Consider the following 24,475-nt stretch of genomic DNA (forward strand, 5'->3'; position numbering starts at 1 on the left):
TTTAGCCTCTACTTTGATAATTCAGTTTCTCTTTTCTCTCTTCGTATATTTGTCTTCTTGATTTTTGAGTTCCTAATGAAGATTTGACACTCCCACCCGAAATCTTAGTCTCTCATTCTTTTGGTTTTGTCCTTGTTACTACTTTGATAGATATCATTGGTTTGCTCTTTGATGAACTTGATGGAATCACTTTTATGGAATTCATAGGCATCTTTCCTTTGTTAATAGAATTTTTTGAACAATTGTCAAGGAATGTCCTCCCATTTTGCTACATTCCATGTAATAGACTTGTGGCGACACCAACCTTTCGCTCGTGTGGATACTCATTTTCCAATTGTTAGGTACTTTGAATCTATGGAATTCTCCACTCCTTTACTCTGGTGGATTATGAGTGGCCTAACACCTCTTGGTTTGTAATGAACTAAATTGGAGAGTTTCCAGGTTGTGCATATTACACTGGCTCATATAAAGAAACTGGTTGTGGTTCGTACCAACCTTCTTCACCGCTCTTGAAGAACTTGGTTTTTTGTAGGGAGATATAGGCACAAGTGCGTGCTCTTCTCTCATTAAAGTGGACAAGTGTCCGAAAAGAAGAGAAGGATGCTAAAAGTAGACAACTCGCCCAATAAAGGGCCCTTTTTTGCATTTTTTTGACAGGAGTTCTTGATAGGAGCTTTAGAGAGGGAGAGGGGCTGCATGGAGTAGGAACACTAAGGGTTTCTCATCGATGTGTGTGCCGATGGTACCAAGTCAAGAGGGAGATGTGTGACCCTCTCTGTATGAAGAAGATGGTCATGGTGCTGCCTGGAGTGGAGCATACGAAGACTGTATACGATGTTCTTGATTAAATTGAAGTTGTCATCATGGATCGTGGAAACATCTCTTTTGCCCTTCTCCCCTTTCTTCTTTGCTCGTCTCTAGTGTGTGTGGTGTTGGTGTGTGTGAGCACGTGTGTCCCCGGGGCTACGCGCGCGCGCATGTGTGTGTGTGTGTGTTGGGGGGGGGGGGGGGGGGGGGGGGGGGGGGGGGGGGGGTGGGGGGGGGGGGGGGGTGGGGGGGGTGGGGGGGGGGGGGGGGGGTGTGGGGGTGTGAGAGAGAGAGAGAAAAAAAAAATGGGATTTGTATTGTCTGCTGATTTTGCAGAGTGAGTGTGCGTTGGTATGTGCGCAAGCGATGTTTTGCTAGCAAAAGTATGAAGTTTTGAAGGTGTTTGTGAGAGGAGTGGAGTGTTGTGAGCATCATGTGCTATAGAGAGGCAAATTGGTTGTGTTTTTGGGTGTGTTCCCATTACCCCTCTCCAATGTTTTGACATAGGTAGGGGATAGTCTTCTCATATGAGCACTTGTGTCCACTTTTCTGAGACTTACACAAATTTCACATTCTTTTGGGCACTACCACAATTGGTGATATTCGATTTGTGTATTTAATTACATGAATGAACTCCACTTACCTAAGTTTATCTATCTCTTTATTGATCTTTTTAGAAAAGGTTTTATCGTATGTGTATGGCCTTGGTCTTGTGGTTTTGCATCTCCAATTTTGAGTATAGTGTGTTGGTAGACCTTGGGATCTATCCCTTTCAAATCCTTGTATGACCATGCAAACACATATTTATATTCCATCAAAGTTTCGATAAGAATATCCTCTTCTTCTTGGGTTAGCTAAGTGTCTATGTATGTTGGTTTTGGTGTTTCTCCTCAAAGAGCTACGCCAATTTGCTTTGCATTTTCAAATCAATCGTAGGATTTTCCTCGCTCTCATTACTCTTGCATAAGATGTTGTACCACAATTCTCTGGGTGTGGGTGTACTTCTTCTAATGAAATGAAACACTGACAATGTCGCTCTCCTTATCATTTTTCAATTCTATCTCCATTGTCCAAACCTCTTTGAGCGTCTGTCTTAGTTCCCTATACTTTGCTTTTCTCTCTATTTTGGATAGTTTGATACCTTTTTTCTCCTTTTTACATCTCGTTTTTTTTACAACAATTTTCTTTTTTTTGGGTCATTCAAAGTTTATTGTTTGTGTTAGGATAAATACTATCTATCTTGTCCTTTATGCAATCAACTACTTTTACCAATGTAAGGTATTTTTCTTTAATTACCATGAGCGGATTGGTATGTTTTTGTGTTTCTTCTCTCTCTCTCTCTCTCTCTCTCTCTCTCTCTCTCTCTCTCTCTCTCTCTCTCTCTCTCTCTCTCTCTCTCTCTCTCTCCAATATCTGTTTTGTCGGCTAAGTCATTGGTTTGGAAAGCAAGAGAACTTATCCTCTCCGACTCTGCTTAACATTTTATCCCTCGATTCCTCTTTTCAGAACTCAACTCAAGTGTGGTGATCTATTCATCTTCCAACTCATTCATGGCATCATAATATTCCTCTTTCCCTCTTTGGTCAGATAAGTCTCTAAGGGAGATTTCATATTGTATCTTCACCATAGGTATCTCCTCTGTATTTCCTCATTGAGTCTCATAGGGTCATTCCCTTTTCTTATTTATTTATCAGATGTTCTCATCAATAAAATCATTTGAATTGGTATGATTTCATTCCCATTCTCATCATAAATTGTGGCTTGTAGGGATTTATTAACATACATGTCCATGTGGCTAAGATATTCCTCCATCCAAATGGCTTGAACAAGTGTTTTGGAAAGGATTCAAGAGCATAAGCATCATCTGCCACATCCCTTTTTAGGATACAATCCTCCTTGTGAAGGCTATTGTGCTCCAAAGCTACATACATCCACATAGGACTATCATACTTAAGCCATGATGGTAGCTTGGTATTGCTAGAGGCCAAAGACTCCATATACAAATCATCTATTGGGGTTTTTATAATGTCCCTGTAGGAATGGTTTACCAAGCTTAGTCCCATATTAGCTCCAGATTATTGAAGGTTAATAGCATTGTACCCCCAATCTTGAATCATATGGAGTTTTCTCATGAATGGTCTTCCTAGTATGATTTCATAGTTGGATTTGGTTTCAAAGTCCATAATAGAAAAAGTGTGCTCATAGTCAATTCCATAGGATGTGACTATTACTCCTTCTACCAATGCCAAGGGTCCTCCCTCATGTCAATGTGCGAGTCGCAGTTTCATTCAAGTTTTCTAATTGCTATTTTTTCCATGCACCCCATACTTGTTTTGTTGCAATGACAATCCTTGCTGGAGTGTTTAGTATGGCAAGAGATTGAACTCCAGCATATTCGACATGCAATGTTGTATTACCTTCTTCTCCTTCACGATAGTTCCCAATTTTGTTTACAAGTATAGGTCTAACTAGTTTTCCTGGTTCATTTTCTTGTTTTAAATGTTCAACACGTTCCTTTTTCTATCTCCATTGTCCAAACCTCTTTGGTAATGTTTTAGTTCCCTATACTTTGCTTTTCTCTCTATTTTGGATACTTTAATACCTTTTCACATCTCGTTTTTTTTTTAACAATTTTCTTTTTTTGGGTCATTCAAATTTTATTGTTCGTGTTAGGATAACAACTATCTATCTTGTCCTTTATGCAATCATCTACTTTTACCAATGTTAGGTTTTTTTCTTTGTTTTCCATGAGTGGATTGGTATGTTTTTATGTTTCTTCTCTCTCTCTCTCTCTCTCTCTCTCTCTCTCTCTCTCTCTCTCTCTCTCTCCCCCCAATACCTGTTTTGTCGGCTAAGTCGTTGATTTGGAAAGTAAAAAAACTTATCCTTTCTGACTCTGCTTAACATTTTAGCCCTCGATTCCTCTTTTCAAAACACGACTCAAGTGTGGTGATCTCGTCATCTTCCAACTCATTTGTGGCATCATAATATGCCTCTTTCCCTCGTTGGTCAGTTAAGTCTCTAAGGGAGATTTCATATTGTACCTTCAACATAGGTATCTCCTTTGTTATTCCTCATTGAGTCTCATAGGGTCATTGATTCCCATTTTCTCGACGCCATTTTAAAGATCTGTGATTTTGATAAAGGTCTCAAAAGCTTCAAGTTTTTTTGTTCAAGCCTACGATGTGGATCATTCTCCATTGATTTTTCATGTTTTTTTCTGCAGCCCGCTTGATATGCTTCTAGGGTTCAAGATCCCACCATCATTTTAGATTTGAATTTGTGTTATGTTCCAAAAATCTCTTGGGCTTTATTCCACCATCTCTTTAGATTTAAAATTGTTTTGTGTTCCCAAAATCTCTTGGGATTTACTTTGATAATTAAGTTTCTCTTTCGTCTCTTCGTATTTTTTACTTCTTGATTTGGAGTTTCTAGTGAAGATTTGACACTGTCACCCGAAATCTTAGTCTTTTGTTTTAGCCCTTGTTACTACTTTGATCGGTATCATTGGTTTTCTCTTCGATGAACTTGATGGAATCACTTCTATCGAACTCATAGGCATCTTTCCTTTGTTACTAGGACTTTGGACAGTCGTCAAGGAAATGTCCTCCCATTTTGCTACTTGGTTTGCAGTGAGGTAAATTGTAGAGTTCTCAGGTTGTGCATAATACAGTGGCTCCTATAAAGAAACCGGTTGTGGTTCGTACCAACCTTCCTTTATCTCTCTTGAAGAACTGGGTTGTTTGTAGATCAATCGTAGGATTTTCCTCTCTCTCATTACTCTTGCATAAGATGTTGTACCACGATTCTCTTGTTTTGAAGGGTGTGCGTGTACTTCTTCTAATGAAATGAAACACTAACAATGTCGCTCTCCTTGTCATTTTTCAATTCTATCTCCATTGTCCAAACCTCTTTGAGCGTCTGTTTTAGTTCCCTATACTTTGATTTTCTCCCTATTTTGGATAGTTTAATACCTTATTTGTCCTTTTCACATCTCTTTTTTTGTTTTTCCACAATTTTCTTTTTCTTGAGTCATTCAAAGTTTATTGTTCGTGTTAGGATAACAACTATCTATCTTGTCCTTTATGTAATCATCTACTTTTACCAATGTAAGGTATTTTTCTTTGTTTCCATGAGTGGATTGGTATGTTCTGTGTTTCTACTCTCTCTCTCTCTCTCTCTCTCTCTCTCTCTCTCTCTCTCTCTCTCTCTCTCTCTCTCTCTCCCCACTATATTTGTTTTATCAGCTAAGTCGTTGGTTTGGAAAGTGAAAGAACTTATCCTCTCCGACTGTGCTTAACACTTTAGCCCTCAATTCCTCTTTTCAAAACTCGACTAAAGTGTGGTGATCTCGTCATCTTCCAATTCATTCATGGCATCATAATATGCCTCTTTCCCTCATTGGTTAGTTAAGTGTCCAAGGGAGATTTCATATCGTATCTTCAACATAGGTATCTCCTCTGTTATTTCTCATTGAGTCTCATAGAGTTGTTCCCCTTTCTTATTTTTCTAACAGTTGTTCTCATCAATAAAATCATTTGAATTGGCATGATTTCATTCTAATTCTCATAAATTATGGGTTGTAGGGATTTATTGACATACATGTCCATGTGGCTAAGATATTCATCCATCCAAATGGCTTGAACAAGTGTTTTGGAAAAGATTCAGGAACATAAGCGTCATCTGCCACATCCCTTTTTAGGATACAACCCTCCTTGTGAAGGCTATTGTGCTCCAAAGCTGCATACATCCACATAGGACTGTCATACTTAAGCCCTCGATTAACATTTTAGCCCTCGATTCCTCTTTTTAAAACTCGACTCAAGTGTCGTGATCTCATCATCTTCCAACTCATTCGTGGCATCATAATATGCCTCTTTCCCTCGTTGGTTAGTTAAGTCTCTAAGGGAGATTTCATATTGTATCTTCAACACAGGTATCTCCTTTGTTATTCCTGATTGAGACTCATAGGGTCAATGATTCCCATTTTTGCGACGCCATTTTCTAGATCTGTGATTTTGATCAAGGTCTCAAGAGCTTCAAGGTTTTTTTCTTCAAGCTTAGGATGTGGATCATTTTTCCATTTAATTTTCCATGTTTTTTTCCTACAGCCCACTTGACATGCTTCTAGGGTTGCATTTACTCGTTCATATATCTTATTTACCAAAATAGATCCCTCTGATGTGGTTAAAGATCCCACCATCTTTTTAGATTCGAATTTCTTTTGTGTTCCCAAAATCTCTTGGGCTTTATTCCACCATCCCTTTAGATTTGAAATTGTTTTGTGTTCCCAAAATTTCTTGGGATTTACTTTGATAATTCAGTTCTCTTTCCTCTCTTTGCATTTTTTACTTCTTGATTTTCGAGTTTCTAATGAAGATTTGACACTGCCACCCAAAAACTTAGTCTTTTGTTTTTGCCCTTGTTACAACTTTGATCGGTATCATTGGTTTTCTATCGAACTCATAGGGATCTTCCCGTTGTTACTAGGGTTTTGACAGTCGTCAAGGAAATGTCCTCCCATTTTGCTACTTGGTTTGCAATGAAGTAAATTGGAGAGTTCTCACGTTATGCATAATACACTGGCTCATATAAAGAAATCGGTTGTGGTTCGTACCAACCTTCCTTTATCTCTCTTGAAGAATTGGGTTATTTGTAGATAAACCATAGGATTTTCCTCGCTCTCATTACTCTTGCATAAGATGTTGTACCACGATTCTCTTGTTTTGAAGGGTGTGGGTGTACTTCTTGTAATGAAATTAAACACTGACAATGTCGCTCTCCTTGTCATTTCTCCATTCTATCTCCATTGTCCAAACCTCTTTGACCGTCTGTTTTAGTTCCCTATTCTTTGATTTTCTCTCTATTTTGGATAGTTTAATACCTTTTTTCTCCTTTTCACATATTGTTTCTTTTTTTAACAATTTTCTTTTTCTTGGGTCATTCAAAGTTTATTGTTCTTGTTAGGATGACAACTATCTATCTTGTCCTTTATGTAATCATCTACTTTTACCAATGTAAGGTATGTTTCTTTGTTTTCCATGAGTGGATTGGTATGTTTTTGTGATTCTTCTCTCTCTCTCTCTCTCTCTCTCTCTCTCCCTCTCTCTCTCTCTCTCTCTCTCTCTCTCTCTCTCTCTCTCTCTCCCCAATATCAGTTTTGTCGGCTAAGTCGTTGGTTTGGAAAGTAAAAGAACTTATCCTCCCCAACTCTGCTGAACATTTTAGCCCTCAATTCCTCTTTTCAAAACTCGACTCAAGTGTGGTGATCTCGTCATCTTCCAACTCATTCCTTGCATCATAATATTCCTTTTTCCCTCGTTGGTCACTTAAGTCTCTAAGGGAGATTTCATATTGTATCTTCAACATAGATATCTCCTCTGTTATTTCTTATTGTAAATTCTAGCTTGTAGTGTTTAATTAACATACACGTCCTTGTGGCTAAGATATTCATCCATCCAAATGGCTTGAACAAGTGTTTTGGAAAGGATTCAGGAACATAAGCATCATCTACCATATCGGTTTTAAGGATACAACCCTCCTTGTGAAGGCTATTGTGCTCCAAAGCTACATACATCCACATAGGACTATCGTACTTAAGCCCTCGATTAACATTTTAGCCCTCGATTCCTCTTTCTAAAACATGACTCAAGTGTTGGTGATCTCGTCATCTACCAACTCATTTGTGGCATCATAATATGCCTCTTTCCCTCGTTGGTCAGTTATGTCTCTAAAGGAGATTTCATATTGTATCTTCAATCTCCTCTGTTATTCCTTGTTGAGTCTCATAGGGTCGTTCCCCTTTCTTATTTTTTTATCAGTTGTTCTCATCAATAAAATCGTTTGAATTGGTATGATTTCATTCCCATTCTCATCATAAATTCTGGCTTGTAGGGATTTATTAACATATACGTCCATGTAGCTAAGATATTCATCCATCCAAATGGCTTGAACAAGTGTTTTGGAAAGGATTCAGGAACATAAGCATCATCTGCCACATCCCTTTTTAGGATATAATCCTCCTTGTGAAGGCTATTTTGCTCCAAATCTGCATACATCCACATAGGACTATCATACTTAAGCCATGATGGTAGCTTGGTATTGCTAGAGGCCAAAGACTCCATATACAAATCGTCTATTGGGATTTTTATAATGTCCCTGTAGAAATTGTTAACCAAGCTTAGTCTCGTTATAGCTCCAGATTATTGAAGGTTAAGGTACCCCCAATCTTGAATCATATGGATTTGTCTCATGAATGGTCTTCCTAGTATGATTTCATAGTTGGATTTGGTTTCAAAGTCCACAATAGAAAAAGTGTGCTCATAGTCAATTCCATAGGATGTGACTATTACTCCTTCTACCAATGCCAGGGGTCCTCCCTCATGTCAATCTGCGAGTCGCACTTTCATTCAAGTTTTCTTATTGCACACCATACTTGTTTCATTGCAGTGACAATCCCTGCTGGAGTGTTTAGTACGGCAAGAGATTGAACTCCACCATACTCTACATGCAATGTTGTATTACTTTCTTCTCCTTCACAATAGTTCCCAATTTTGTTTACAAGTATAGGTCTAACTATTTTTGCTGGTTGATTCTCTTGTTTTAAGTGTTCAACACGTTCCTTTTTCAACCCATTGATTCCCATTTTCTCGACACCATTTTGTAGATATGTGATTTCAATCAAGGTCTCAAAAGCTTCGGGTTTTTTTTCTTCAAGCTTAGGATGTGGATCAGTTTTCCATTGATTTTTCATGTTTTTTCCTACAGCACGCTTGATATGCTTCTAGGGTTGCGTCTATTGGTTCATATATCTTATTTACCAAAATAGATCCCTCTGATTTGGTTAAAGATCCCGACCATCTTTTTAGATTTGAATTTGTTTTGTGTTCCCAAAATCTCTTGGGCTTTATTGCACCATCTCTTTAGATTTGAAATTGTTTTGTGTTCCCAAAATCTCTTGGGATTTATTTTGATAATTCAGTTTCTCTTTCCTCTCTTCGTATTTTTTTACTTCTTGATTTTTGAGTTTCTAATGAAGATTTGACACTGCCAACGGAAATCTTAAATATTTTGGTTTTGCCCTTGTTACTACTTTGATCGGTATCATTGGTTTTCTCTTCGATGAACTTGATGGAATCACTTCTATCGAACTCATAGGCATCTTTCCTTTGTTACTAGGATTTTTGGACAGTCGTCAAGGAAATGTCCTCCCATTTTGCTACTTGGTTTGCAATGAAGTAAATTGGAGAGTTCTCAGGTTATGCATAATACACTGGCTCATATAAAGAAATCGGTTGTGGTTCGTACCAACCTTCCTTTATCTCTCTTGAAGAATTGGGTTGTTTGTAGATCAACCGTAGGATTTTCCTCGCTCTTATTACTCTTGCGTAAGATGTTGTACCACGATTCTCTTGTTTTGAAGGGTGTGGGTGTACTTCTTCTAATGAAATGAAACACTAACAATGTCACTCTCCTTCTCATTTTTCAATTCTTTCTCCATTGTCCAAACCTCTTTGACCGTCTGTTTTAGTTCCCTATACTTTGCTTTTCTCTTTGTTTTGGATAGTTTAATAACTTTTTTCTCCTTTTCACATCTCGTTTTTTTTCATCAATTTTCTTTTTCTTGGGTCATTCAAAGTTTATTGTTCGTGTTAGGATAATAATTATCTATCTTGTCCTTTATGCAATAATCTACTTTTACCAATGTATTTCTTTATTTACCATGAGCAGATTCATATGTTTTTGTGTTTCTTCTCTCTCTCTCTCTCTCTCTCTCTCTCTCTCTCTCTTTTGTCGGCTATGACCTCATTGAGTCTCATAGGGTCATTGATTCCCATTTTCTTGATGCCATTTTGCAGATCTGTGATTTTGATCAAGGTCTCAAAAGCTTTAAGTTTTCTTTCTTCAAGCTTAGGATGTGGATCATTTTCTATTGATTTTTCATGTTTTTTCGTACAGCCCGCTTGATATGCTTATAGGGTTGCGTTTATTGGTTCATATATCTTATTTACCAAAATAGATCATTGTGGTTTGGTTAAAGATCCCACCATCTTTTTAGATTTGAATTTGTTTTGTGTTCCCGAAATCTCTTGGCTTTATTCCACCATCTCTTTAGATTTGAAATTGTTTTGTGTTCCCAAAATCTCTTGGGATTTTACTTTGATCATTCAGTATCTCTTTCCTCTCTTTGTATTTTTTACTTCTTGATTTTTACGTTTCTAATGAAGATTTGACACTGCCACCCGAAATCTTAGTCTTTTGTTTTTGCCCTTGTTACTACTTTGATTGGTATCATTGGTTTTCTATTCGATGAACTTGACGGAATCACTTCTATCAAACTCATAGGCATCTTTCCTTTGTTACTAGGATTTTTGGAAATGTCCTCCCATTTTGCTACTTGGTTTGCAATGAAGTAGATTGGAGAGTTCTCAGGATGTGCATAATACATTGGCTCATATAAAGAAACTGGTTATGGTTCATACCAACCTTCCTTTACCTCTCTTGAAGAACTGGGTAGTTTGTAAATCAATCATAGGATTTTTCTCACTCTCATTACTCTTGCATAAGATGTTGTACCACGATTCTCTTGTTTTGAAGGGTGTGGGTGTACTTCTTCTAATGAAACGAAACACTGACAACGTCACTCTCCTTGTCATTTTTCAATTCTATCTCCATTATCCAAACCTCTGTAGGGATTTATTAACATACACGTTCATGTGGCTAAGATATTCATCCATCCAAACGGCTTGAACAAGTGTTTTGGAAAGGATTCAGGAACATAAGCATCGTTTGCCACATCCCTTGTTAGGATACAATCCTCCTTGTGAAGGCTATTGTGCTCCAAAGCTACATACATCCACATAGGACTATCATACTTAAGCCATGATGGTAGCTTGGTATTGCTAGAGGCCAAAGACTCCATATACAAATCGTTTATTGGGGTTTTTATAATGTCTTTGTAGGAATGGTTTACCAAGCTTAGTCTCGTTATAGCTCGAGATTATTGAAGTTAATAGCATTGTACCCCCAATCTTGAATCATATGGAGTTGTCTCATGAATGGTCTTCCTTGTATGATTTCATAGTTGGATTGGGTTTCAAAGTCCACATAGAAAAAGTGTGTTCATAGTCAATTCCATGGATGTGACTACTCCTTCTACCAATGCCAAGGGTCCTCCCTCATGTCAATTTGCGAGTCGCAGTTTCATTCAAGTTTTATAATTGGTGGGTTTTTCCATGCACCCCATACCTGTTTCGTTGCAATGACAATCCTTGCTAGAGTGTTTAGTATGGCAAGAGATTGAACTCCAGCATACTCGACATGCAATGTGTATTACCTTCTTCTCCTTCACAATAGTTCCCAATTTTATTTACAAGTATAGGTTGAATATTTTTCCTAGTTGATTCTCTTGTTTTAAGTGTTCAACACGTTCCTTTTTCAACCCATTGATTCCCATTTTCTCGAGACCATTTTGTAGATATGTGATTTCAATCAAGGTCTCAAAAGCTTCAAGTTCTTTTCCTTCAAGCTTAGGATGTGGATCAATTTCCCATTGATTTTTCATGTTTTTTCTGCAGCCTGCTTGATATGCTTCTAGGGTTGTGTTTATTGGTTCATATATCTTATTTACCAAAATAGATCCCTGTCATTTTGTTAAAGATCCCAACCATCTTTTTAGATTTGAATTTGTTCTGTGTTCCCAAAATCTCTTGGGCTTTGTTCCACCATCTCTTTAGATTTAAAATTGTTTTGTGTTCACAAAATCTCTTGGGATTTACTTTAATAATTCAGTTTCTCTTTCCTTTCTTCGTATTTTTTAGTTCTTGATTTTTGAGTTTTTAATGAACATGTGACACAATCACCCGAAATCTTAAATCTCTTGTTTTTGCCCTTGTTAGTACTTTGACCGGTATCATTGGTTTTCCCTTCGATGAACTTAATGGAATCACTTCTATTGAACTCATAGGCATCTTTCCTTTGTTACTAGGATTTTTGGACAGTTGTCAAGGAAATGTCCTCCGATTTTTCTACTTGGTTTGCAATGAAGTAAATTGGAGAGTTCTCAGTTTGTGCATAATACACTGGCTCATATAAAGAAACCAATTGTGGTTCGTACCAACCTTCCTTTATCTCTCTTGAAGAATTGGGTTGTTTGTAGATCAACCGTAGGATTTTCCTCGCTCTCATTACTCTTGCATAAGATGTTGTACCACGATTCTCTTGTTTTGAAGGGTGTGGGTGTACTTCTTCTAATGAAATGAAACACTGGCAATGTCGCTCTCCTTGTCATTTTCCAATTCTACCTCCATTGTCCAAACCTCTTTGAGCGTTTGTTATAGTTCACTATACTTTGCTTTTCTCTCTATTTTGGATAGTTTAATACCTTTTTTCTCCTTTTCACATCTCGTTTTTTTTTCAACAATTTTCTTTTTCTTGGATCATTCAAAGTTTATTGTTCGTGTTAGGATACCAACTATCTATCTTGTCCTTTAAGTAATCATCTCCTTTTACCAATGTAAGGTATTTTTCTTTGTTTTCCATGAGTGGATTGGTATATTTTTGTGCTCTCTCTCTCTCTCTCTCTCTCTCTCTCTCTCTCTCTCTCTCTCTCTCTCTCTCTCTCCAATATCAGTTTTGTCGGCTAAGTCGTTGGTGTGGGATGTAAAAGAACTTATCCTCTCTAACTCTGCTTAACATTTTAGCCCTCAATTCCTCTTTTCAAAACTCCACTCAAGTGTGGTGATCTCGTCATCCTCCAACTCATTCGTGGCATCATAATATGCCTCTTTGCCTCGTTGGTCAAATCTATTCAAGGGATATAGGTTGAGCTAGTGGTGGAATATGGAGTTGCTTGCCCTTGTGCTTTCATAGTTATCTGTTTATATAACTGTACTAGAGGTGTCATGAAAATCTGAAGGAATTCCTCCAAAATTGAATTACTAATGGGAGAGGTTGTAACAATAGGTTATAGTTGTGTGGGTATTGTGGCTTCTATATGCTCACTCTTTATGTTAGATCCCTCCTCTTGCTGCTGTGAATAGATCTCAAAATTGTCCCCTAAATCCATTGCATCGGGCATGCAAGAATCTAATGTTGCATGTTTCATACTATACAGGCTAGCATGTAAGTTTTTGTTGATTAGTCCCTCCAAAAATAATGATAGCAGTCTTTCTTGTTTATGTAGTTCTCTCCTAGGACATAATGCAGCATATTGTTTAAATCTACACGTATAGTCTTTCTAGTTTTCTGTTTGATGTTGTAAATTTGAGCAACATTATTATGTTTGATTCCTATTTTCAAAATGCTACCACAAATCTCCTAGCTAACATGGTAGGTCATTGGTTGTCCCATTCTCTATGTTTTGAATGCAGGTCAAAGCTTTCCCTTCAAGTGTGAATTTAAATCCCTTGAACTGCTTATGATAGCCATAGACTTTCTCAACAATGAGAATCTGCTTAAATTTTGCTAAATGATTATGGGGATCTTCATTTCCATTGTGCTTCTTCATCTATTATGGAAAATTCACAAGACACGCTTTCCTTTGATGTATTGGTCTTGCTCCTCTTGTTACTAGTGCAATAGCCTTGCAATAGGTCCAAGACCATCAAATGATGTAGTTGGTTGGTATGACTCGTTGAACTCATGTTTGGTTTTGATGTCACTATTTATATTCGTATAAGGTGTTGCATGGGTTCCTCCACTGAACCAATCTCGAGGTATCAAATCATCTAACTCTCAAAATTATGTGTTCAAATAATGGTTTTTTCCTAGTTTTGCCTTAGTCATAGGATCTAGTGGTCCAAATGAATCCAAACTTGGTACTCTTGGTCAACACAATGTGACAGACAATGTGTCTAATACACATGTGTGTGCATGTGGGAAGGAGAAACAAGAAGAAAACGCGTGTGGGGTGAAGTAGAGGGCGAAGGGAGCCTCACTCCTTATTCTCTATGTATACATAGAGGAATAAGAGGTCAATTGGACACCAAACATTTGGCCCAAGGCAAAGGTACATCCACCTTTAATTACAACAACCTCCCACTTCAAGGAAAATATAATTTGATAAGTGGATCCTACTAGCTAAACTACTAGTATGTACAAGAAATATACATAGACGAGAGGCTCTCGTAGCCTAGGCCCATTAGCTTGCTTTCTCAATCTACATACAATAGTATTAGCTCTAGTGATAGGTGAGTTTGTGTATCCAAGCTAGAGATTGCATGCAAAACTAAAGACATATTTGTATGGTCTGCATAGTCCATAATGCATCATAATAGTCCCAATCATCACATGATTGACAATCCTTGCTGCAAATGCTCCCACTATAGTAACTAAGTCGAGCCTTGAGTGTAGTCGATAGTACATGAGATAGCCAAATACTAATGAAATTTGCACAAACCTAGCTGTACTAGCCTCCTCAATGCTAATTGTATACATTGCATCATTAGAACTACTCATGACATATGGATGTATCATCGTTGACAACCATAGGTGGAACTACTATGTGTCATGGCATCACCTCATCAGCCTCTAGCATAAGTATATCAAAGAACCTCATGCCGTCAATGTCTATCTATGTCTTGAGGGAGTAGAATCGCTCTACCTCTACCCGCAAAGACTCTAATGGCACCTTTTGTGTCTAACTAGAGCATTTCCGCTCTACCTCTATCTCTATAGAGTCTATTGACATGCCTTGCATAGCTAAAATCTCTATTTCTTGAGCATACGGGAGCATTCTAGAGCATTGCCACTCTGCCTCCATCTCTATAGAATCTATTGGCATGCCTTGCATAGCTAAATTCTCTATTTCTTGAGCATACTGAAGCTCACTCATGAATGAGACATGTCTTGTCACTTGCTCATCACATGCCAACAACAAAATCAAGACTATGTTGTCTTGTACCTCATATATATGCATATGATATACCAATCCACTTTAGGCTCCCTGATAATCACTAGCAATTTGCAATGCATCTAGAAAGATTGGATCAAACTCTATCTTCGCAATGCATCTAGAAATAAAAAATCAGATTCATCTTAGCTAAGGAACATAATGCACTTGTCAGAGCATATAGGATGCACCACATTGGTGGGTAACCATAAGCATAAATCTTTTGCTTTTGTAATGTCAAATATTGAACCATCATGAAAAAAGACAAGCCTCCCACTAGAGAAAGTGCTAAATCAATCACGACATGGTGAGATTGAAAGACTGCACAATCATCTAGCAACCACCGAGAATAAGTGTCACTTGTACTAGACATGTAAGTAAGAGGGACACTAGAGGGACACTTGTACCAGACATGTAAGTAAGAGGGACACTAGAGGTCAACATAATGTGACCTCACCATCACTGGCATATGAAGCCACCTCTCTAGCTTATGTCAAAACCTCATATGCATCAGGTATACATCTCCATTGATGCCTCACATGTTTGAAACAATGATGCCCAATGAGCTTGTGTGACCACAATGTATATATCAGCAAGAATGAGACTGTTGTCTCTCACAAGAGCTTGTGTGACCACAATGCCAACAATGTATATATCAGCAAGAATGAGACCGTTGTCTCTCACAAGTGATCATAGTGGACCCTGGACTGTCACACATGATAGATGTCATACCAATGAATAACACATATGCATAAAATTAAGTGGGAGATCACTTAACCACTACATAATCATAACCTGATCAACCGTATCAAAACAATGCTAGCGTATGCAAAAAATGGCTCTAAAGTAGTTATTAAAACTACAACTCAATGTGAATCTATGAAGTCATCATGATAGACAAGCATCAACACAAAATTTGCAAGCATAAATAGTGTCACTAAACCAAGTGAGCCCAATTCGGAGACAAATTTCTCTTAATCAAGCATAAAGTGCATAACCATATACACTTGTACTAAGCAAACACAATGCTCAAAATGCATCCTACAAAATTTGCAAGCTCCAAACCAGCTACCTATAATTCGTACCCACGTGAGCATACACAACAACACAATCTGTGTCAAAAATAAACAAAAATATGTGAAATTGAGAGTCAAGACTCGATCGTTGTCAAAGCGACAAACACACTTGACCACTAAATTACGAATCTATATATACATAGAAACTATGGCAAGAACTTGGGAAAAATATGACATAATTTCCCTTGTATTTTGAAAAAAATCTTTAAAAATATGTGTCATAAAATCAGCAACAACAAAACACATAAAAGCAAGAGTGAAGTCAACTCGGCTATGCGCATAAAAAAAGACTAAGTCTATTGTCTACAAGTTGTTATACACCTGGATAAGCCTGACCATATGGCTCTCTAAAACCTATGAAGTGAAGCAAGACAAAACCTATGGATCGAAGCAAAACACAAAATCATGTCCGAGACAAAGTGTCTCATATGCAAATCCACATATAAGTAACATAAGCCTCAAAAATATGGCAACAGAGCTTACTCCCACACGAGTAGCTCTTTGGACAACTCCACCTATCTATAGGATGTACACCTATGAATCTTAAACCTATGAGTTGTAACTAGCTCACCTATATCCACATACAAAATACATGACCATAAATCACAAAAATTCGTGCACATAATTCTCCAAAGTATCCCACATAATCACACATGAGCACATAGCTTGTGCATCATAGTCCACACAAAAAACCTATAAGCAAATACCACGGCTCTAACATCCCTTCAGTTGGGAAACACATGAGCTATAATCAACATACTAAAACCACAGCTTGAATCACTCCTATAACATTCAGAGCCATGTGTTGGATGTGTGTCGTCAAAGGAGGAAATCAAGTCGATGTCAAGAGGGTTAGTGAAGAGACTGCATCAAATGCGTGCTAGAGGAGATCCAATGGTACTCTATCTAAATATGTCTCCTATTATGTCAATGTCAAGATGCCGGAGAGAGTCCATAAGAGTAAAACCACTTTGCAAGTGTTGGAGAAGAGATGATGGAAAGATTATGCCAGAGATGTCAGAGGAGAGCCTAATCTGCTCTCTCCCTCACTCAAAGTGTAAGCGATTGTTGCAGGGAGAAGATGCCAAAGTTGAGGCTATGATGGAGAAGAGCCAGCTTTGTCTGGCTCTCACTATGTGTGAGCCAAGAAGAGGGTATCGCTGATGTAAGAAGAAATTCCGATGCCATCTTTTGCCGCTAGATGGAGGTGCTCATCGATGTTAAGAAGTGGAATTCTCTGACAAGGGTGTGCAGAGGAGAGACAAATTGCTCTCTCTCTCTCTCTCTCTCTCTCTCTCTCTCTCTCTCTCTCTCTCTCTCTCTCCCCCCCCCCCCCCCCCGGTGGGTAGATGTCCGGATATTCCCCCCTTCAACCCAAATTTGGTTGCAAATGAATGGGCTCCTCCATTGTTGCCGAGCTTCTATTTTTTGCTTTAGTCCAAATCGTCTCTCTTGCTTCAACCTGAGTCTTCTCTCTTGCTCTAGAAGGTCTTCGCGCATATGTGTGTGTGTGTGTGTGTGTGTGTGTGTGTGTGTGTGTGTGTGTGTGTGTGTGTGTGTGTGTGTGCATGTCAAGTACACACACACACACACACTCCCCCTTGTTGCGCTACCACAAAAGCTCCATAGGGCCTCTTGCTTGCTTTTCAATTTAGCACTATCTTGCTAATTGCCTTTTTGTGCTACTTGCATAATGTGCTTTTTTTTTTGTAGATGAACCAATTTTGTGTGCTTTTACCAAGGTTATAAACTTTCAATTAATTATGTAGCTTGGCCTTGACTTGCCTTTATAGAAAATTAAGGAACAATGCCTTTTGCAAGCTCCCGTACGTAGATCAACTACCTTACATATCTGCAATTGAATTTCTTTCCTAATTCTCTAAGCGTGTGGAAGTTTCAAAATTTTCCTTGATTTTTGGTTTTCTTGCATAGATGCCTAAGTTCAAGCACTCTTTGAGTCTTTTGAGCCTCCGGAAGGTATTGCACATGTCGAGAAACCGAAGCAAGGTGTCATGCCGTGGCACGTTCATAATGTGAAAATAAAAATATATACCTTAGTCTTTATGTTTTTAATGTGTGGGACCAAATGCTACAATGTACATAGTGTGATATATGTGAAAACCGATGCCATGGTTGCAGGCGTGTACATACCTTGCCAGGTAGGCGAGGCCAGGGAAGTGGCACAGCTGCATGTTTTACCACATTAAAGAATTCCTAATTTGATTTAAGAATGTACAAATGTCAAGCGTTTCGAAGTGCCACACTCATTTTGCCTAGAAAGTTCAATGCGGACGATCTTGGAAAAAAAGCAGGTTTCGTGTGTGTGCATAAAAGATGTGTCCAAAGTTCTTACCAAGTAGAAAAATGAGGTTCAACATGAAATTTGAGCCCAATGGGATTTCTCCACAAATTTAGGGATTTTTTCCAGCTCGTTTGGACTTTTTACAGACAAAAAGGGGTATTTTTGAGCTAAAAATGGTCAAAAATAGCTCAAAATTCCACATCAATGATGGTTTCGTTGTTGCCTTAGTAGAGTGAGAAGTTTTAAAGCCAAGAATGAGATCATTTGGACATATAAGCAAGGAGATACAACCATTCCTTTACAGGGTACTAGTGCAGTCCCGTGCTGCTTCAAATACATGGTTGAGGTTGTGAGGCCTCCAATTAGGGTTTCCCCTCCTCAAATAACTACTTGGGCTTCTCCAATGAAGTATTTAAGCTTCCATAAATGGCCACAATGAGAAATCAAAGCGTCATTTTAGGGTTTTTAACAGATCGAATTAGCACTACATCTATGTAATTGGGACACCTAATCTTGACACACACAAGAGTTTGAGTTAGTATTGGTTCTTTTTCAAAGTGGAGCTTTCATGACTGGAATTTTTTTCTTTTTAATTGTTTTCTTAGCTTCAAATCATCTACACCTTGCTTGATTTTGCTACAAATCCTCACAGTCAGAGGCCCAACGCTTTCCTTGTCGCACTGCACACTTCTTGACACATTTTTTGGTGAACTCGACGCAAAGTAGGCTAGGGTGAGGGTTCAATATCTTCATTGAAGGTTTCAAATTAAAGCTTTAAAGTTATGGAGCAACAAGAACAAAAAGGGGTTCGATTTGATCCAGTCACAATGCAAATGTTTCAAGCTTTTGCGGTGTTTATGCAGTAGCAGCAAGCTGCAAAAAGGAGGGAGCTTGCGTCAACCAAAGTGCTTCAATATGTGATGAAGAAAATGGATCAATTTAAATGTAAAGATATAACAAAGTATCTTTGTGGATATGTAAAGGAGATGGAGCTTCATTGAGTGCCCGAAGTAGAGATGGTACAAAGTTTTGAGCTAGTTGTGGTTCCTATCAAAGACCTTGTAAGGGGAATTAGAAATGAGCATGGGGCAACACGGGAAGCATTCAAGTTAGCCTTAAAAGAAGATTATTTCATGGAAGAATCCGAAAGGGTGACAAAGAGGACTTTTTTAGACTTTTTCTATCGAACTGCTAAGGGAATTTGAATGCCGCTATGATCAACTTTCAAGGACTAAAAAGGCTACCCTAAACTCAGAGAAGGCATAGCTACTTTTGCAGGCCGCAGGTAAAGAGATTCAAGAGAAGCTAGAGTTACTACTTGAGGACAAAGATGCTAAACAAGGCTTAAAGACCGATTGGAATGAGGTGGAAGATGCCATTTTGCTACTAACTCAACAACAACGATGAAGAGACAAGATGATAATCAACTCTACTCAGGTCCCAAGTGTTCCTGAGAGTTCTATAAAGCCTATGATTGTGGTTCCAAAGAGTGACAAGTCCATTCTAGATGATATTGTCAAGGGAATGCAAGAGCTCAAACTAGAGAAGGCTTTGTCAATAGATGCATATGGTGTGATAGTATTGACCATGCAAGGAGGGATTGTGAAAGTTTTAAAGACGCTTGACAAAGGACCTTGCAAGGCTAGAAGAAAAGGGGCAACCATCGGGTCAATCTACAGGGCAATGACCTCAAACTAGAGAAGGCTTTGTCAATAGATGCATATGGTGTGATAGTATTGACCATGCAAGGAGGGATTGTGAAAGTTTTAAAAACGCTTGACAAAGGACCTTGTTTTCTTTACAGATGGCAAAATCCACTTAAGTGAAACAGGTAAATTCTTGGGGACAAACTTTGGCAAAGGTGGGATGAAGAAGCTAGTTGAGGACATGGCTTACTAGCCATGCCATCTCAATGGTTGAGGCAGCCACCTATGGGTTGAAGGTGGAGCCTATTGAGAAAAAAGGATCAGTCAAGGTTGGGGACGAGGAATCTAATGGTATTGAAGAGCTATGGCCATGCGCTATAGAATCTGCTATGAAGGGTAAAATGACTACATAGGTTTTACATGAAGCTGGAGACTATCTTTGGCTAGAAACAGGTTCGAATGACTCGTGGACTCTTTGTCAGTGCATGCATACATTTCCAAATGTTAAGCCAATGAGGCATTGTTGAAGAGATACGTACGCGTGAGAATTGGGATGAAGGGCCTTCAAAACGCGCGACGAGGGGAGATAGAAATGACACAGTGCCTCCTAGATCACCTTCCCCGCAACAGATGCATGTCCCCGAAGTGCCTATGCAAGAAGCCTCTAAAGAAAAGAAGAAGAAAGCAACAAAATCCAAACCAAAGGGTTTTTCCTACAAACTCCATTTTGATATAGAGGCTGATCTCAAAAAGGTTTTGGAAGAGAGGATTTTGAACAGTAAGGTGGAATTTACCTTGGGTGAGGTCCTTGGAATAGCAAAGAGGGAGTTTCATGAAGAAATAATTGATATCATAAAGAGGAAGCGACTGTCCCTTACTGAATCTATCCATGTACAATGTGAAGAAGAGACTTTAAATGCACAGGGTGTACAGGTCTATGGCGAGCAAGGTGAATAAACTATTGTTGGACACTACAAGTCTAGGGGAGGAGTAAAATACGCTCGCTTCTTGGATGATGAAGATGAAGTTGAGACCACTCACAAGAGTTACTACTTAAAAATTCACTGGGCAAGAGCAATTACTGAGACCTAGTAAAAATGGGAGACTTAGAGGAGCCATAGATCAAGCTTCTTTCCAACCTAGTCTTTGTGAACCAAGCAAGATTGGACATAAGTTTACAAATGATACTTTGAAGGAGTTAAAGATTGGTTGCAAGGACAGTTTGACAAAAGTTGAAAGAGTATGATTTGAACATATGCTTGCCAAACATGGAAAGGCTTTTGCATTTGAGCTGCATGAGATAGGGTGTGTTGATCCATCCATTGTTTCTCCTATGGTGATCTTCACTATCCCTCACGTACCTTGGAACTTGAGGGCCATTCCGGTTCCAAAGGCCCATTAATCAAAACTCATTGAGTTGCTTAATGAAAAGATCAAGATGGGTATTTTGGAGCCTTTTTGTGCTCCATATTCAAACAAATGGTTCACAATTTTGAAGAAAATTGGTTCTTTACGCTTTATTTAGGATATGCAACCTATAAATAAGGTGACAATAAAAAATGTGGGTATAGGGACAGTTGTAGATGAGTTTGCAAAGGCATTTGCAAAAAGAGAAATATATTCTATGGGGGATTTTTACTCAGGGTATGATCAGTTCCAACTAGCAATGGAGAGAAAGGACCTGACTACCATGAGAACACCTTTGGGTTTTGTAAGGATGTGTACATTACCTCAGGGAGCAACTAATTCAGTTGCACATATGATGAATGTTATGAACAAAGTCCTATGTGACTTCATATTGTAAACTACAATGCCCTTTCTTGATGATGTGCCAAATAAAGGATGTGATGTAAGTGATATAGATGTGGCTCTAGACTCGAGGGGGTGATGAGATCTTGTCAAGATTGGAAGAAGTGGACCTTACTTTGTCTTGGCAAAAGTCAGTGTTTGGTGTGAGCGAAGTTCTTATTGTGGGACATATGTGCAGGCCATATGGTAGAAGGCCTTGTCCTGCAAAGATTGATGTAATTCAAAGAATGAAAGAGACATGTATTAATGTAACTAAGGTTCAAAGGTCCTTGGGTGCATGTGTGTTCTATGTTATCTGGATTCCAGATTATGCGCATGTGGTAGAACCTTTGTATCAACTTTTGAGAAAGAACCAAAAGTTTCAATGGGAAGAAATGCATATCCATGCCATGAGAAGATTAAAGAAGTTGTTGCTTATGTCTCCAACTTTGAGGAATGAATGTGGAAGATATGTAATTGTGACAGTGGATACCAGCCCCACAGGAATTGGATGGGCGATTGGGCAAGATGATAATAATGGAAAGAGATGTGTGGTGAGATTTGGAGCAAAAGTCCTAAGTGCTCGTGAACACAACTATCCACAGGTAAAGAGAGAGTTATGGGGAGTAGTCACAACACTAAAATGCGACAAAGAGTCTTTGATAGGAGCAAATGTAATAGTGGAGACTGATTATCTACCCCTTCTTGGAATGATCACAAGCTGCTCAACTTTTGACATTGCTATATTGAATGGATTGCCTACATAAAGTCCTTAAATCCATAATTTAAGCATATTGCAGGGAAAGATAATCTAGTTGCATATATGCTTTTAAGAGCAAGGTATGACAATGAAGGAGACATGGTTGTTGAGGACGATGATGTATGTTAACCCTCACGGACACCCTATCACCTACGATGGACGCCATATTATTTATTTGGTAGAGTCATGGACCGGGCTTGTCGGTCCAATAGGTGTGTAGGTGATCGTCGATGAGAGGTGCACCACTATTCCTATTTTTACAGTAGTTTGCAACGATCGGCCACTATAGGCACCCATGTGTAAATGGGCTAAACTCTTATAAAAGGTCCATTTGACCTCATTCTTGGTGGTGTAAGTTAAGAAGTGCTCTTGCTCTATCTCTGTATCCTTCTCCTTCTATGTGTGTGTGTATGCTAGAGAGAGAGAGAGAGAGAGAGAGAGTGTGTGTGTGTGTGTGTGTGTGATCGAGCATTGCAGCGGTGAGGCTATAGAGTGCGGCAACTCCTTCTTCTTCGTAGCATAGGATCCTTCACGACAGAAGCATTCAGAGGTGAGTGACACACCATTGTTCTTTGAGCTTGCTAGGACTCTCTAGCTGTGTGTTTGCAGCCTTTTGAGGCTTGCACACAGTGCACAGGCAAGTTCCCAGCCTTCGACATGTACGATAAAGCGTACATTTTTGGCGCCGTTGCCGGGGACAGTCTTGCATTAATCTTGAGGAGCACTCAATGCTACCTCTGGAAACTTTTCTTCCATCTGTTTTTTGTTTTTTGCTCAGTTCTATGAGAACTGTTTAGTGACTGTAAAGGGAAAATTAGTAGGTTTTTGGCAGATTCTCTTAGTAACTGTAAGCTCTGTTAGTGTTGCATTGGTTTTTATTAGTTTTGCAAGATTTGTATTGTGTAGGTGGTAGTAGAGCTGTTAGTGAGTGTAGACAGTGAGAAGTAGAGTAGACAGTGAGCAGTAGAGTTGACTATGTGTGAGTGTGCAATTCTGTGTTAAACAGTTAATTAGTTGTTAATTAGCTACAAGGAGTTTAGACAGAGCTCCTAGGAGGTGCTCCGTGCGTGTGGGAGCTCGGCGTCCATGCGGCCACATTATCCTAAGAAAAAGGTTTTTTTTTAATAAAAAATAAAAAAACGCTCGAGATATCTGGGACTAAAAAGAAATTCAAAAATTAAATTTAAAAACATATTATTCTAAAGGGAAGGATCGAGATCTTTTCCGAAGCCCAAGCCCAGGCCCCAGTTCTCAGTCTTATTGATATACTACTCACGCTACCTTATATATAAAGACTAGGATCTCAAGTGAAGGGAGGGCATGTGGGACATGTTCCTCAAGTCCTCCACCATCTTCTTCACACTCACCCTTTAGACTTACTAATTCTAGCCCTCTCCCCACCTAAAAAAAGACTAGTTCTAGGATTCCGAAGGTTGTACATAACCAAATTGGGGGCTGTAAAGCACGGCCCGTCCCTCTAGCCAAGACGCTCGTTTTGAGCTATCATACGCTATATTTCGTGGCTCGGTTCAAAAAGGGACCAAAAATACAACAAAAAAAAAGGGTTGTACACGGGCACTCACCATCACCTCTAGAGTGTTGAGGTCACATGCACCTACGCTCTGGTCGTGTGCTAGAGGACGAGCGTATCGAGAGTGTCTCCGTTTATGCGGGTACTCATTATTCCTCTACCTTAGGCTCTAGGCCCTCAGCAGGAACCCAAGGTAGTACCACTCAGGACCCACATATTGCATCTAGTGACTCTTTTAGTGACTATGATGTCATGGAGGGTTACCCAATGTCTAATTTGTATAGCTCAAGCCAAGACATGCATGCCATGGGCCCACGGTCTAGGCTGAGTGTGCTTAGCCGCTTGAAGGAAACCTTTAGTAGAGCCACTCGCTCCAAACATGGAGCTAACAATGTAAATGAGGGGGGAAGGGATGTAAATTCGTCATTCATAACCAACCTAGACCCCATGCTCCTCAAAAGTGTGCACGTGAATACTCCATTCACTGCACCCCCTTACTCTTCAGAGCTATTCCCCTTCGAAGTTATATTACCTGATGGTAAAAGCCTTGCCAAAGTACAAGAGGTTGAGCGGTATATCATTGCGGCTAGGGAAAAGTAAATTGAGAGCTTACGCAAGGCGGAGCAATGAAGAGAGTTAAAAGCGAAAGCCCCTATGTCAATATCCTTGCTAGG

The sequence above is a fragment of the Adiantum capillus-veneris genome, chromosome 28, assembly GCF_014529385.1.
Source record: "Adiantum capillus-veneris isolate H3 chromosome 28, ASM1452938v2, whole genome shotgun sequence".
NCBI lineage: Eukaryota > Viridiplantae > Streptophyta > Polypodiopsida > Polypodiales > Pteridaceae > Adiantum > Adiantum capillus-veneris.